This window comes from Sinocyclocheilus anshuiensis, unplaced genomic scaffold (assembly GCF_001515605.1).
Source record: "Sinocyclocheilus anshuiensis isolate Anshui unplaced genomic scaffold, SAMN03320099.WGS_v1.1 scaffold790, whole genome shotgun sequence".
NCBI lineage: Eukaryota > Metazoa > Chordata > Actinopteri > Cypriniformes > Cyprinidae > Sinocyclocheilus > Sinocyclocheilus anshuiensis.
Genome location: NW_015544171.1, coordinates 316,426 through 330,773, shown reverse-complemented (window position 1 = coordinate 330,773; position 14,348 = coordinate 316,426).

Here is a 14,348-nt window from a genome sequence, read left to right as displayed (position 1 = left end):
TTCTCTTAAGATTAATCACTTTCAGAAAAAAACAAAACAAAGCAGACACAGCAGCAAACGGAAGCAATTACAAAGGTAAAGGATTTTCAAATTCAATGTGAAAATAATTAAATAACTGAGCATAGCAATACATTCCTAAGAAAGCAATATTCCCCTATTCGTTTATTGTTTAGAAAAGCACATTAAGGTTAGTTGACAAATTGTGCTAGGAAATATCCTTTAGAAAAAAGAAGCAGTGTATAATAAAGAATTAAAAGTGTTCATTCTTCCTTATTTTGATGAAGTAACTAAGCAGTGATCAATTAATTAGTCTCACACAGGGCCTGAAATTAACACTCGCCAAGCACAAAATGCGAGTAAAAATAGACATTGGCGAGTCCATGTAACAGTGTCAGTCGCCAGTTGGCGGGTAAAACTTTTTCGAAATACAACAATGCAATGTAGTGAGAATAACAGCCAGTTTTTAAAGAGATTCGCTGTTTCTGACGTAAGCGAATAAAATAATCTTTTCCGAAGACAAGATCATCGTGATTGGTTAGCTGTTCTGTCATAAGCAACAAGAGGGAATCAAATAATAGGATACAAATGGGCTGATAAGGTCAGAGCAGTGTGTAACTTTTACCTGAGAAGATATCGCTGCTTCATTTCGGAAGATGAACTTTTCACATCTTTATTCTTCATGACCCGAGAATGTGGCGACACATACCTGGGGTTACGCCACCTAAGCGGTTTAGTGAAGTAGGCTATAGTTTGAAAGGTTGCTCGTTCGGCTGTACACAGACGCTGAGCCGCTTTAGACAGCGCACCAGTAGCGCTTCAACGGACGATAACATACACAATTGTCTAAATACGCGGTTTTGGTGAGTTACCTCGTGAACGTAGTTTTAAATGAGTTATAAAGTCTTAAATGACCGTAAAGAGTTTGGAGAAAATAGGATATGTGTCAGATCCGCGTCATGTGCATCAGGTTTTAAAGAGACAGCGCTAATTTTAAAGTAAAACCTGCTGAAGTCTGTCGTTGATGTAAATCAAAGAACAAAAGAAAAAGAGAAATCACTCGACTGCTCTAGTCGCTGATTAACTTGTGTAGCTTGAATAAAGATTAATCTGTATAGTTTATGCATATACAATTTATAGTTTATGTGAAGATTGTTTTAAAATCACTTAATATTTCAGAGCCTATTATACTGTAATGTTGAATGGCTATAATTAATAGGCTAGGTAAATTTGAGGGAAAATGCATTTAATAGAGACACCGGTAGCAGTATTGGTATCAATACTTCATTAATAATAGGTTACTTAGTAAAAAGATACCATTAAAAACATTTAAAATATACTATCTTTATGTTGTTTCTAAATTAATTTGGAAGTTCAATGTGAAATTATGACAATATAAATATGCGATTAATCACGATTAATTACAGAAAAATGTGTGATTCATTATTTTTTAAATGATTGACAGACAACACTAATGTTAAACTTTTACCGATTTTAGATTTCAATTTAAGTTCTAATTTTGTAGGTCCCCCCAGAAAGAGATCGGGACGGGGACGGCCCCCACCCCCTTGGCCCCCTTCAAATTTTCTATTCGATAATCCGGCCCTCAAATTAAGCTAATTGAATAGCCCTGCTCTAATCTGTTAACATGGGTGCGGAAAAAAATACGCACCACATATACGCACTGCAAACGGAGTATGCATCTCAACGTTTTTTTAGGGACAAAAAAAAAATCAATAAATCTGTTTGTTGTTGTTTTTTCTTGTAAGTAAAGTAAATGACAATTTAAAAACATTGTAAGTATGTTTAGTAATTGTAGTAGTAATAACTGCCAGTTTTTGCAAAAATTGTTTCATGGCCGGTAAAAAATTTTTTATCACATCACCGGCCATTGGCAGGTGTGGCAAAAAGTTAGTTTTAGGCCCTGGTCTCACATATCCAGATTTTCACATGCATTGATTCTCATTGCAATTTATTCTGGCCAAAAAGAAATGACCTGACCAAGATGTAAAGTATTTACTTTTACATGCCATTCAGGCCAGGTTTATTTGAAAAGGAAAATGCCACAATAATAAATCAGCTGATATATGGAATAGTTCATCCAAAAATGAAGATATCTACTGAAAATATGAAGAAATTTAGCATTACATCACTTGCTTACCAAAGTATCCTCTGCAATTAATGGGTGCTGTCAGAATGAGAGTCCAAACAGCTGATAAAAACATCACAATAATCCACAAGTAATCCACACCACTCCAGTCCATCAATTATTTGTCTTGTGAAGTGAAAAGCTGAATGTTTGTAAAAAAAAAACAAAAAAAACAATTCATGAATAAAACGTTTTAATTTCAAACCATCGCTTATGGTCAAAATATGAATCCATAATCCATAATAATGCTTCCTCAATCTACTAACATATTTGTTTACAACTGTTTTGGACTGTTTTCGGTTTTTGTAAACAGTGCTTGACCTGTGCATATTTATTTTCTGATTCCCTGGAGAAAGAAATATTATGTATAGAGGACTCGCAATGGATTTGAAGTTGTGCCTTAATGATGAATTTGTTTATTACAAACTAAAAGCGTTAAGTGATGAATTACCTGTGGATTATTGTGGTGTTTTTATCAGTTGTTTGCACTCTCATTCTGACGGCACCCATTCACTGCAGTGGATCCACTGGTGAACAAATTATGTAATGCTACATTTCACAAAACCCGGTTCGCATCATACTGATTCAAGTTTCACATTTCACATTAACCTTAAGGACAAAAAAGTAATGTGTAATTCAGTTCTGTAAGCAAGTCAGAAATTGATTCAGCAACTCACTGTACTTTGGTAATTCAGTTTTATCAATCCAATTCAAACCGGTAATTACTGTATTTGTGAATTTTTTTGACTGATTCATTAAAATAATGGACTCCTAAGAGTCATTTGCTTATGAATTTGACTACACTGATCATGTATGTTTCTGATTCACTAAATCAGTCTTTTGTTGTGAATCGAGGAGATAACTGAACAGAATGCTCACTCTGGTGCTGAGACTACCAATCAATCAATGGGCCTATTTTCTCAGACATACACCAAATAAGTGCACTGTAGCTATGCTTTTATGTGCTTTTACAATTTAAGTGTGTTTTAGAAAGGGCTCAGTTTGGCGCCATCCATCACAACAGAGACGTTCACTGTGGGGTCACTGCATTGCTGCTGACAGCAGGGCCATTTCCTGCAGCACACCAGGAGCCTCAGCATTTCACAGGATTCAGCTCTGTCCAAGTGATCTGCCTCTAAACTAATCTAGAACAGCGGAGTAAACAGATGCACTGCGGGTCTGAGCTCGCCCCTCACTGTCCCACATTCCCACCGGGGCTCCGGTTTTCCTCCTGTTTGCTCTGTCTGCTGTAGTCTGTAGGTTTGTCAATCTGTTCGGCTGGACGGTTGGATGGCCAGCTATCTCTCTCGCTGTCTCTCGGCCCTAAAACACTGTGGCATGTGAACTGAGTCTCAGACCCCTGCTGTGATTAATGCAGGTGCCACTGTGTGGGTAAAGAGGAGCTGAGCCAAACATGATGGCAGCCCTCACGCCACCTCGGCCAAACTCAACACAGATCTCTCCACACTGACATTTCGCTCTCACTGTGTCTCTCTTTCACACACACACACACACTCACTCAATTAGGAGAGATGGTGCTCTACAGAGGTTAAAATATGAATAATGTCATTTAAACTGTAGATTTTACCACTGACCCTGGTAATAAATCATGTCTCTTTTATCAATTTTCAAAAATAAATTTATTTGAATGAAAAAAAAAAGAATTATTATTAGTATTAAAAATAATAAGAATGTTTCACAGTAATTATTATTATAATTAATGACATTAATTGTTTATTGTTGTTGTTGAATAAATTAAACAAAATATTTTATTAAAAACTATCATCATTTTTATTTTTATTAACAAAAACAACAGTTTAACCATATTTATTATTATTAAATATTAAGAATTTTATTTTATTAATTTTTTTTGCAAAATTAACTTCATCAGTTGGACACAGTTCCAGATCTGAGACTGAATTTATTTTGCAATAATGACCAGCTGACTTTACAATATCCCTTACTTATATAAATTGTATTAACCTTAGAACATACACACACACAGCAACTAAGCATTTGTATTGTCCTAGAGATCAATAAAAAGACTGAAAGTTTGTAGGTATAAAACACACCAAATCAAGAGGGCATGGTAAAATCGAAAGGCCAAAAACGAGGCTTCTAACCATATGGGCATTTGGGTACGTGCAGAGGAAGAGCCGTATAAATGTTTTCAAATAGCAGGATACATTGCACAATGACCAAAGATGGTCTCCCTGTCCTGGTGAAACATGGGCAATGCTTTATCACAACAAACACAGAAAAAGTGAGAGAGACAAGCTACATCATTATTTTAAATAAAGCAACAGATGTCTACATGTAGCTTCCCAGCAGTACCACTGAACATAACATAACATATAAAATGACATTTCTGCATTATGAAGAAGTCTGAATCTATGCCTCCAATACTACAGGGAAAATAGCTCTGTCCCGGTGACAGCCTGAGTATATGGTCTCCTTCATGCTACATATTAATAACATAATAAATCTGAATCTGCTGTTATGAACTGTCTTCCCCAACAGACCAATGCCTGAAACACACCGGCATGGCGTATACACAAGCTATGCCTTACATTCTGTGTTACGCTGGAAATTTCTCCTCCAAGGATACTGCAGTTCTGCAGGCTGGCACGTCTCTCATCTGGGCCACGGGTCTCTGAGAGATGCATTACCCGGGCCCCCGAACGCTCCACACAAAGCAATATTAGATTCTCCGGTTCCACTCCCTGCTGCGCCTCTAATCTGATTGCAGTGTCACCACACTTCCCCATGTGCCTATTAGATTGACTTACTCAATTTGATAATGTGAATGAAAGAATATGGAAGACAAAGGTATTTGATCATTGCAGCAGAGATAGGGAGGGATGTTCCGGCTGAAAATGGGAAAAATGCATTTTTGGCTCCTCAGAAGTAATGCATGTTATGAGCTTTCAGCGAGCGCCGGGGTGGAAGGGCGGGTGAAGAACACAAGCGCGAGGGGTTTCATTTTGCACGTCGAGATTTCTCATGCGAGTCATTAACAGCAGGTGATAAGGAAGGTGTTGTGGGTGAGGCTTAAGAAAACGAGAAGCTAATATTGTATTTAGACAAAAAACACCCACAAAAGATTTTCTGAGGAGGGAGAGCAATATACCCGAATTTCATAATCTTTGGCCTTTGTAAACTTTTGTGTTTAATGAATAGTTCACCCAAAAATGAAAATGTAATAACTCTCAGGCCATCCAAGATGTTTCTGGAACAGTTTTGGGGAACTTCAGCATTACATCACTTGCTCACCAATGGATCCTCTGCAGTGAATGGATGCCGTCAGAATGAGAGCCAAACAGCTGATAAAAACATAAGTAATCCGCAAGTAATCCACATGACTTCAGGCGAACAATTAATGTCTTGTGAACTGAAAATCTGTTTGTTTATAAGAAACAAATCATAATTAATGCGTTCTAAGTATAAACTGCCGTTTCTGGTCAAAATACAAGGCCATCATCCATAATATTGCTTTCTCCAGTGACAAAGTCACCTTGTTTGAATCAGGAGAGAAATATACAGATCAGAGCATTGTTTACTAGCTTTAATTGATGAACTGAAGTCATGTGGATTACTTGTCGATTATTGTGTTTTTTTAATCAGCTGTTTGAACTCTGACGGCACCCATTCACTGCAGAGGATCCATTGGTGAGCAAGTGATGTAATGCTTAATTTCACCAAATCTGCTCCAATGAATAAACAAACTAATCTACTACTTGGATGACTTGGGAGTGAGTAAATTTTCAGCAAATGTTAATTTTTGGGTGAACTATTCCTTTAAGAGAGGCTGGAGGTGCATGCAAAGTGGAGGGAAGGGCTGGAGCATCAGGATGCTGTAAACTCATTGACGACTGATCATCTGCTGTGGGATACGACGCTCTCATTTCTTCACTTCATGACCTGTCTTCCGTGAGCTATTGCACCTGTCGCCTGTGGCTTTGTGATCCACCCCTCTTCGAACACCGGCCAAGTCATAATGCAATGGAACAAATCCAGATTTATGGATTTCTGAAGCAAGTGGCAGGTAATCACACTTTAAGAGGGGATGTAAAATGATCTATTTGAGCTCTGAGCTAGTTTGTTCACTGTAAAATTAAAGCTATCCATTTGTGCCCTTGGAGCGGTCATTCGGTTCCTTGAAAAACATGCTGCCATGATGTAAGGGGGTTGTGGGGAGGTTATGTGGTTGCTAATACGTCCCAAAACCAGGCCCACAATTTGAGTTATTATTCATGTCTGTAGCACAAAACATTATTAGGATGGGTTGTGCACAAAAGTTTAAAACTTAGGATTCAGGGCTTGTTACAAAAAAACTAAATACAATTTTAGTAATCACTTTCGATAGACTTCAAAAGTGGGAATGCTACTAAACTACTGGCAAGTTACTGATGATACAGTGTTCTGATACTGATCTGTGTGAAAGATAAAAACAAAGTGATGGTTAAAGGAAAAAAGAAGATAAAGAGAGACCAAAACCTCATGCACAGAGATGGAATTCCTTGTATTCTATCTTTTGCAATGAAAGGACTGCTCACTGATGCCTCTACTGGCCACCAATGTCTCCATCCATTAGATCCCTCACATTAAGGTAACTCTGCTTGACTGAGTTTCATTACTCTTTCTAGCAGTCCTTAGATCACAATGGACCATCCGTTCCACACTGACTCATTCCTCCCACCTCACTACCAACAACTGCCTCCTGGGGAGTTATAATGACATCTGATATGAGGCAGAACTCTGATAGACCCAAGATTTTTACAAGAAACAACCATCAGCTCACCTGTGATGTGTGTAAAGACCCAGAATCAATGGTAATGGTCAAAGAACAATCTGCAAAAATAAACAGCTAGCATACTAGTTAGCTAAGTCAACCCCATGAGAGTTATTATTATTATTAATAAAAAAAATATTGAATAAAATATTGAAAATAATTCAAAATGAGAATTAGGCCTACTTCTATTGTAATATTTCTGCAAGAAGCCCTTAGAGCTTTTCTTTCATTGACAACAGCTGGTTTATAAGCTCAGTTCTCATTACAATTTTGGGAAAAAAAATTGTTGCTGCATGTTGCTTTCACATTACAAGTGAACCAACTTGCATGTCACAAGTGAACCAAAATGTAGAGCAGCATTTACTGCAAACTGAGCCAATTTGAGAGACTGAAAACAACATATCATGAGCTGCTCGTGTGTATAAGAACACAGTGCTGCGCTTCACTTTGAAACAGGTGCGTATATTTATAGAATTAAATCGCAACCTTTGCTATTTGATAATTACAAAAAGCCATATTGTTCAGTTTTATTTTGATGACTTAAAAACACAGCACTCACCCGTCCTGTGAATAAGACGGTGGGGAGAAAGGTCATAACAGTGGACAATGAGACTTCAGCATTGTTAAACTCAAAAACACACAAATGATGGAGGGAGTTCAATGCATCGGCTATCACATGCTGTTGAACTTGGAATTTATACCACGGCCTTTCTTTATTTGTAGCACATATCTCCGTTAGCGGCTGCGTGAGGAGATAAACGAAGCAGCGGCGGCATGTACCCAGGACATTTTAATTACCTGCTCTTTAATTCACGCTGACCCTCACTGAACTCTCATCAGCCAGCTAGACTGCTGATAAGAGCCTGTCACTCACTTGGCCTGGGCTCACGGCGGACTGACTTAATGAAACTCTGCTCTGGATCATGGCAAAGAGCAGGTAAAACACAAAGGCGGGAGACGAGTTCAGATTGGATAGTCTTGCTAACCGAGTGGTGGTGAAATAGCTGCGGTGAAGCAGGGACATCCATTATTCAATTAAGAGTTCTGAGCTTAATGTGTTTCTGTGCATAAAACAATTAGATGCACAATTGATGAAACAACTCTTTCTCTCCAGCCTGCTGCCTCTCACCACCCATATGCTACACTATTCAGGACTTTTATCAAGAGAAATGCTTCCACCAATTGGAAATGAATTACATAGGTGGCACCGAACCCATGTGGTGTGATTTGCCAGTGCCAACCTTCACAGTTCACTGCCGCTGCAAGCTAAGACCCTCTGGATCCACACTATAGTGCCAGCCATAACAACACAGCTGGCCTCATCATCAACTCATCTTCCAAATCTGCTGTTAATATGCATACAGAAAGAGCTTTGTTTCTAGTCCAAACCAAAAACACATCACATTACACTTTATTTTAGGTGATTTTACGGTTACTTTGTATTAATATAGTGCCAGTTTTGCTAATACAATCCATAAAGTGTGTGAAGCTTCTTTCATAATACTTTTTGCCTGTAGAGCTTTGACAGCCATACAGGATAAGATACACTACACAGCCAAAAGTATGAAAAACCTTTTAAGATTTTAAAATTAAGATAAATCTTAATGCTATTCCATACAATAACATGCCAAAGACCTTGTAAATGTGATGATCCCCTTGTGAGAAATAAAACATAAAATCAGCTTTCTTCTTTTCACACAGCTTTTATACTGTGAGAAAAATATGAATTGTGATATAACAAGTTGTTTGTGAATTTTTTGTAGCAAAGCCAAAATATTTTTTAGTATTAAACTGACCCTGTTTTTGTTTTGTTATTAATGGTTAAACCTGAAGAGAAACATTTTTCAGTTCAATTCAAATGCGTTTTTATATATCGCTTTTCACAAATAAATGTTCCTTAAGGCATGCTTAGAAATACACAAAAATATGTTTACACATACAGATTAGGGTTGTGACGGTGAGGAAATTTTCCCACCGGTTAATCGGCGTGTGACAACACCGATAATACCGGTATCACCGTGGGGGCAGGGGCGTTCCCTCTTTTCTTCGCTTTCCTTTGCTTTTAAATAGCTTGTAAAAGCGGCGTGCGCATTTTACTTTCACTTTCAAATAGCGGCAATTCGGCGTAAAGCAATTGTTTGTTTGAATTGTCCCTCTTTTCCTCGCTTTCCTTCGCTTTTAAATAGCTTAAAAGTACCGTGTGCATTTTACTTTCATTTTACAATTCAGCGCCAATTGCTTGAATGCAACAACAAAATACAACGTCAAACTCACTTTAGCCTATATATAAAACATAGAACTTTTATTAACAAAACGAATAAAAATACAACATGCTATAGGGCAGGCTATGCCTAATATAAAATAACTTACATAAAGTTTAAATAGGTAGCCTATACAAAACTGGAAATAAGTAAACGTATAATATAAAACCAAATAAATAAGAAACGTAGAAAGTTTATTAGCAAAACGAATAAGAAAGCTTGGAGGCACGGCATACACCTTGATGTCAAATAAAATAAATAAATTACACAAAGTTTAAATAAAGTAAAAATCAGCAAACACTGTGGAACCAATTAAATGAGAAATTAATGTTCCAAAATCACCTTAGATAAACGGCAAAACTCAACAGGCTTTTCAAAATACAAAATACTGCCAAACAGGCGCTTTTGCATTTAGTTTCAAAACTAAATCATCCGCGATCATCTTGTCCGTCTCACCCCACTCTTCTTGTCTGTCAGCTCGACTCACTCTCCTCACTGGATAAATGAAATCTGATCTGTGATGCGACTGTCGTTCGGCACGCTGCATTGAGCAGCCGCGTTCAGTTTTTAATTGTAGTGTCTGTTCTTTCACTGAACTAAATGATTATTACTATAAAAAAATCAAAACGACGGTGGGGGTCGGTGCCGCAGTGGGCAAGTGACGTAACCGGTGTTGCGGCTTAACAATGGTATCACTGTCAGCACCGTCTATCGCGGCAAGCCTAATACAGATACAGTGCTGTGAAGAGGTTTTTGCCCCCTTCCTGTTTTTATTATTTTTTTTGCATATTTGTCACACTTAAAATATTCAGATCATCAAACAAATTGTAATATTACACAAAGATAACCCAATGCAAAACCAAAATGCAGTTTTGTAAATGATGATTTCATTTATTAAGGGAAAAAAGCTGTCCAAACCTGCCTGGCCTTACGTGAAAAAGTAATTGCCCCCTAAATCTAATAACTGGTTGTGCCACCCTTGGCAGCAACAACTGCAATCAAGCGTTTGTGATAACTGGCAATGAGTCTTTCACATCGCTGTGGAGGAATTTTGGCACACTCTTCTTTGCAAAATTGTTTTAATTCAGCCACATTGGAGGATTTGAGCATGAATGGACTGTTTAAGGTTCAGGATTTTCTGATAAGAGTGCAGAATTCATGGTTCCATCAATTATGGCAAGTAGTCCAGGTCCTGAAGCTGCAAAGCAGCCCCAGACCATCACACTACCACCGCCATGTTTGACTGTTGGTATGATGATCTTTTTATGAAATCCTGTGTTGGTTTTACACCAGATGTAACGGGATACACACTTTCCAAAAAGTTCAACTTTTGTCTCAGTCCACAGAATATTTGCCCAAAAGTCTTGGGGATAATCAAGATATTTTTGGGCAAATGTGAGAGAAGCCTTTGTGTTGCCAGCAGTTCTCCGCTGCCCAAAAGCAGACTGAGGCCATCAGGTACATCCTGCCCCGGCGTGCAGCTGCTGCCTCCACCCGGCCGCCGGTGGCAGCGCCTCAGCCCGCTTGTCGCCAAGGGCGGCCCTCGGCCGCCACCCCCGCTCCCGCGCAGCAGCCTCCAGCAAAACTGCACCGAGGAGGGTAGCCGCCCCGCCTGCCCAGGCCCCCGCCAGACCTGGTTTCTTATTGTTGAATCATGAACACTGACCATAATTGAGGCAAGTGAGGCCTGCAGTTCTTATGTTGCTCTGGGTTTTTTTATGACCTCCTGGATGAGTTGTCGTTGCGCTCTTGGAGTAATTTTGGTAGGCCGGCCACTCCTGGGAAGGTTCACCACTGTTCCAAGTTTTCTCCATTTGTGGATAATGGCCCTGACCGTGGTTTGCTGGAGTCCCAAAGCCTTAGAAATGGCTTTATAACCCTTTCTAGACTGATACATGTCAACTATTTTGTTTCCCATCTGTTCTTCAATTTCTTTAGGTCGTGGCATGATGTGTTGCTCTTTAAGCATGCTTCACTTTGTCAGACAGGTTTTATTTAAGTGATTTCTTGATTCAACAAGTCTGGCAGTAATCAGACCTGGGTGTGGCTAGTGAAATTTAACTCCGCTTTCTAAAATAATGTGGTTAATCACAGTTCTTTCAATTTTTCACGTAGGGCCAGGTAGGTTTGGACAGCTTTTTTCCCTTAGTAAATTAAATCATCATTTAAAAACTGCATTTTGTATTTACTTGCAATATCTTTATGTAATATTAAAATTAGTTTGATGATCTGAATCTTTTAAGTGTGACAAATATGCAAATTAAAAAACAGGAAGGGGGCAAAAACCTTTTCACAGCACTGTATATATAGTACATACATACATTGAGTATACACACAAAGTGACACATCCTGATTTCTTCTTTTTTGTGTAAATGCATATCTCATAGTAAATTGTTTAAAAAATCAAAACAAAATCTAGCATAAAACAACAACAACTTGATTAAACACAAAATGCAGTTTTTAAATTTTAATGTTAAATATTGAAGCAAACAAGTTATCTAAGACCAGCTGGGTCTGCATGGAAAGGTATTTACACCTGTAGTTACTGATTCCCAAATCCACGAAACTACAAAAATAATGGGGCTCAGTTGGAAAAGATGCAACCAGGCCTGATTACTGCTTCAGGGCCTGGGAAAAAAATTGAGGGAAACATAAAATCTCCTCTCTACCATAAAATCCTAAAGGTATATGTCTGGTCTTCAGTCTATAAGTTGAAGCTCAAGTGCAACTAGACTATGCAGCAAGATATACGCATAAGTCCACCTCTGAATGGTTAAAAAAAGTTTTAGTGGCCTAGTCAAAGTCTTGACTTGAACTCAATTGAGATGCTGTGGCTGGAACTTAAACAGACAGTACATGCTCGAAAACCCTCCAACGTGGCAGAACTAAAGAAGTTCTGCACAAAATTTGGCCAAAATCCCACCATGGCGCTGTAAAACACTCCAGTTATCATAAGCGTTTGGTTGCAGTTATTGCTGCTTTTTTTTTTTTTTTTTTTTTGCTTCTGTAATTCAAAAACTATTTCTTTACTGCAGTTTTTGATTTTGTTACTGTAATATGTAATATTATAAATAAATAAAAAGTCTAGTTCTAATCTGTGACTCTTAGAAGAGCAAAAAGAAAATAACTTTGCAGCAACCTTTTCCTTTTCTTACTTTACTGTAAGATTAACGTCTTTCAGTTACACAAATTGAGCCTTAATAGACTGAGCCTTGGGATGCCACCCCACATGAAAAAATACTATAGTAATTTATAGTAAATACTATAGTGTTTTTGAACCATGCTATAGTAAAGTGGATTATACTGTATATATTATAGTATTTATAACACTTTGTTAATGAATGCTACAGCATACTGTAGTATTAACTATAGTGAACTGATAAACTGTAATAAATACAGTAGTATACTTTGGTTTTTACTACAGTAAACTTTGTAGTATAATATACCCTATAGTTGTAGAAAACTTAGTACAGTATTGGGTAAAGTAATTTGTTTATATTACTATAGTTGTTATATTACCACCGCAACTATAGAATTACCACAACAAATTAATTCAAGTACTTTACTATAGTATGGTTCAAAAACGCTATAGTATTTACTATAAATTACTATAGTATTTTTTCATGTGGGACAGCACAAAACATTCCCTTTCAAAATCCACTTTTTAGAATTCAAACATTTCTGCATGCTGAATTCTTGAACAGCATCTGAATATTGCTCTACAAAAGTGCTGTACATCATGTATGCATTTGTCCTTTGAGCGGCTAGGGATGAAGGTTTTAGTGCAGGTGGAGGATCTGTATTTTAAGGCAGTCTTTCTGCATTCAAAACGCATACACGATGTGTTAGAGAGTGCTGTCTGCACAGACAGTTGTAAGTGAATCTACCATTTCAGGCCTTATCCTCACATAACCATGCTGCCACGCACGGATGACTGAGCTTATACACTTCCTCTGCAAAGAACATGAACAACATACCCAATAATTTAATTTCTCCACCAGTGTGTGATGTGTGAGAAATGTGAACTGGTCGGCCCTCAGACCTCCTTTGTGGTTTTGTATTCCTCTGGTACCACAAAACAGCTGGACATTCTCAAAACTGGAAAGCCAAATATTGGGACAACTTTGCACACAGTGCTGTTCAAACAAGAACAAATCTTGCAGAATACCAATGCGGCCCAACTGATGCGGTGCCAGTGAAGATGAAAGCCTGAGTAAGGCCCAAGAGCAACTTAGCAGAGCCTCAAAGGATAAATCTGTCACATGCACACACATGCACACTGGCTTCTGTTTCAAATGGTTCTAGTGTGCAACCTATGTAGGCAAGATTTTAGGGCAACATTGGCAGCACAAAATGTAGACAGTTTAACTATGATGCCTTGTAAGATACCTGATTTTAGTCAAGTAAATTATTATTTAATCACACATGTTTTGAAAATGTTTCTCTTCAGATTTATACATTAAACACCACTCTAATATTGTTTAAAAAGATTCAGTGTCAACTCAGTACAAAATAAATTAATTTATTAAATGTATGAATAATAATTCAAAATTACAATTTCACAAAATTAATTTAAAATAAAATGATTTATTTTTTGTACTGAGTTGACACTACTGAATCTTTTTAAACAATATTAGAGTGGTGTTTAATGTATAAATCTGAATATAAACATTTTCAGGTCAATCAAAATTAAATTTGTGTAGCAGTTTCGCAATATGTACACCACCAAAAGCTTGATTTTTCAATGTTTTTAAGAGAAGTTTTGTATGCTCACCAAGGCCACATATATTTTGTCAAAAATACAGTCATTTCGTAAAATATTACTCTAATTTTAAACAACAGGTTTTTTATATACATTTTAAAATGTAATTTATTCCTGTGAGCGCATAGATGAATTTTCAGCATCATTACTCCAGTCTTTAATGTCGCATGATCATTCAGAAATCATTCTAATATGCTGATTTGGTGCTCAAGAAACATTTCCTATATTTTTTTAACAAAACTATATGCAGATTTTCAGATCTTACTGTTAAAAATAAACTACGGTTTGTAATTAAATAAAAATAAATATTTTGTAAAACAATTTGAAAGACCTTTGGAAAAGCAGAACAAATGATAAATACATCTAAATTCAGTAAATTTTACTTTT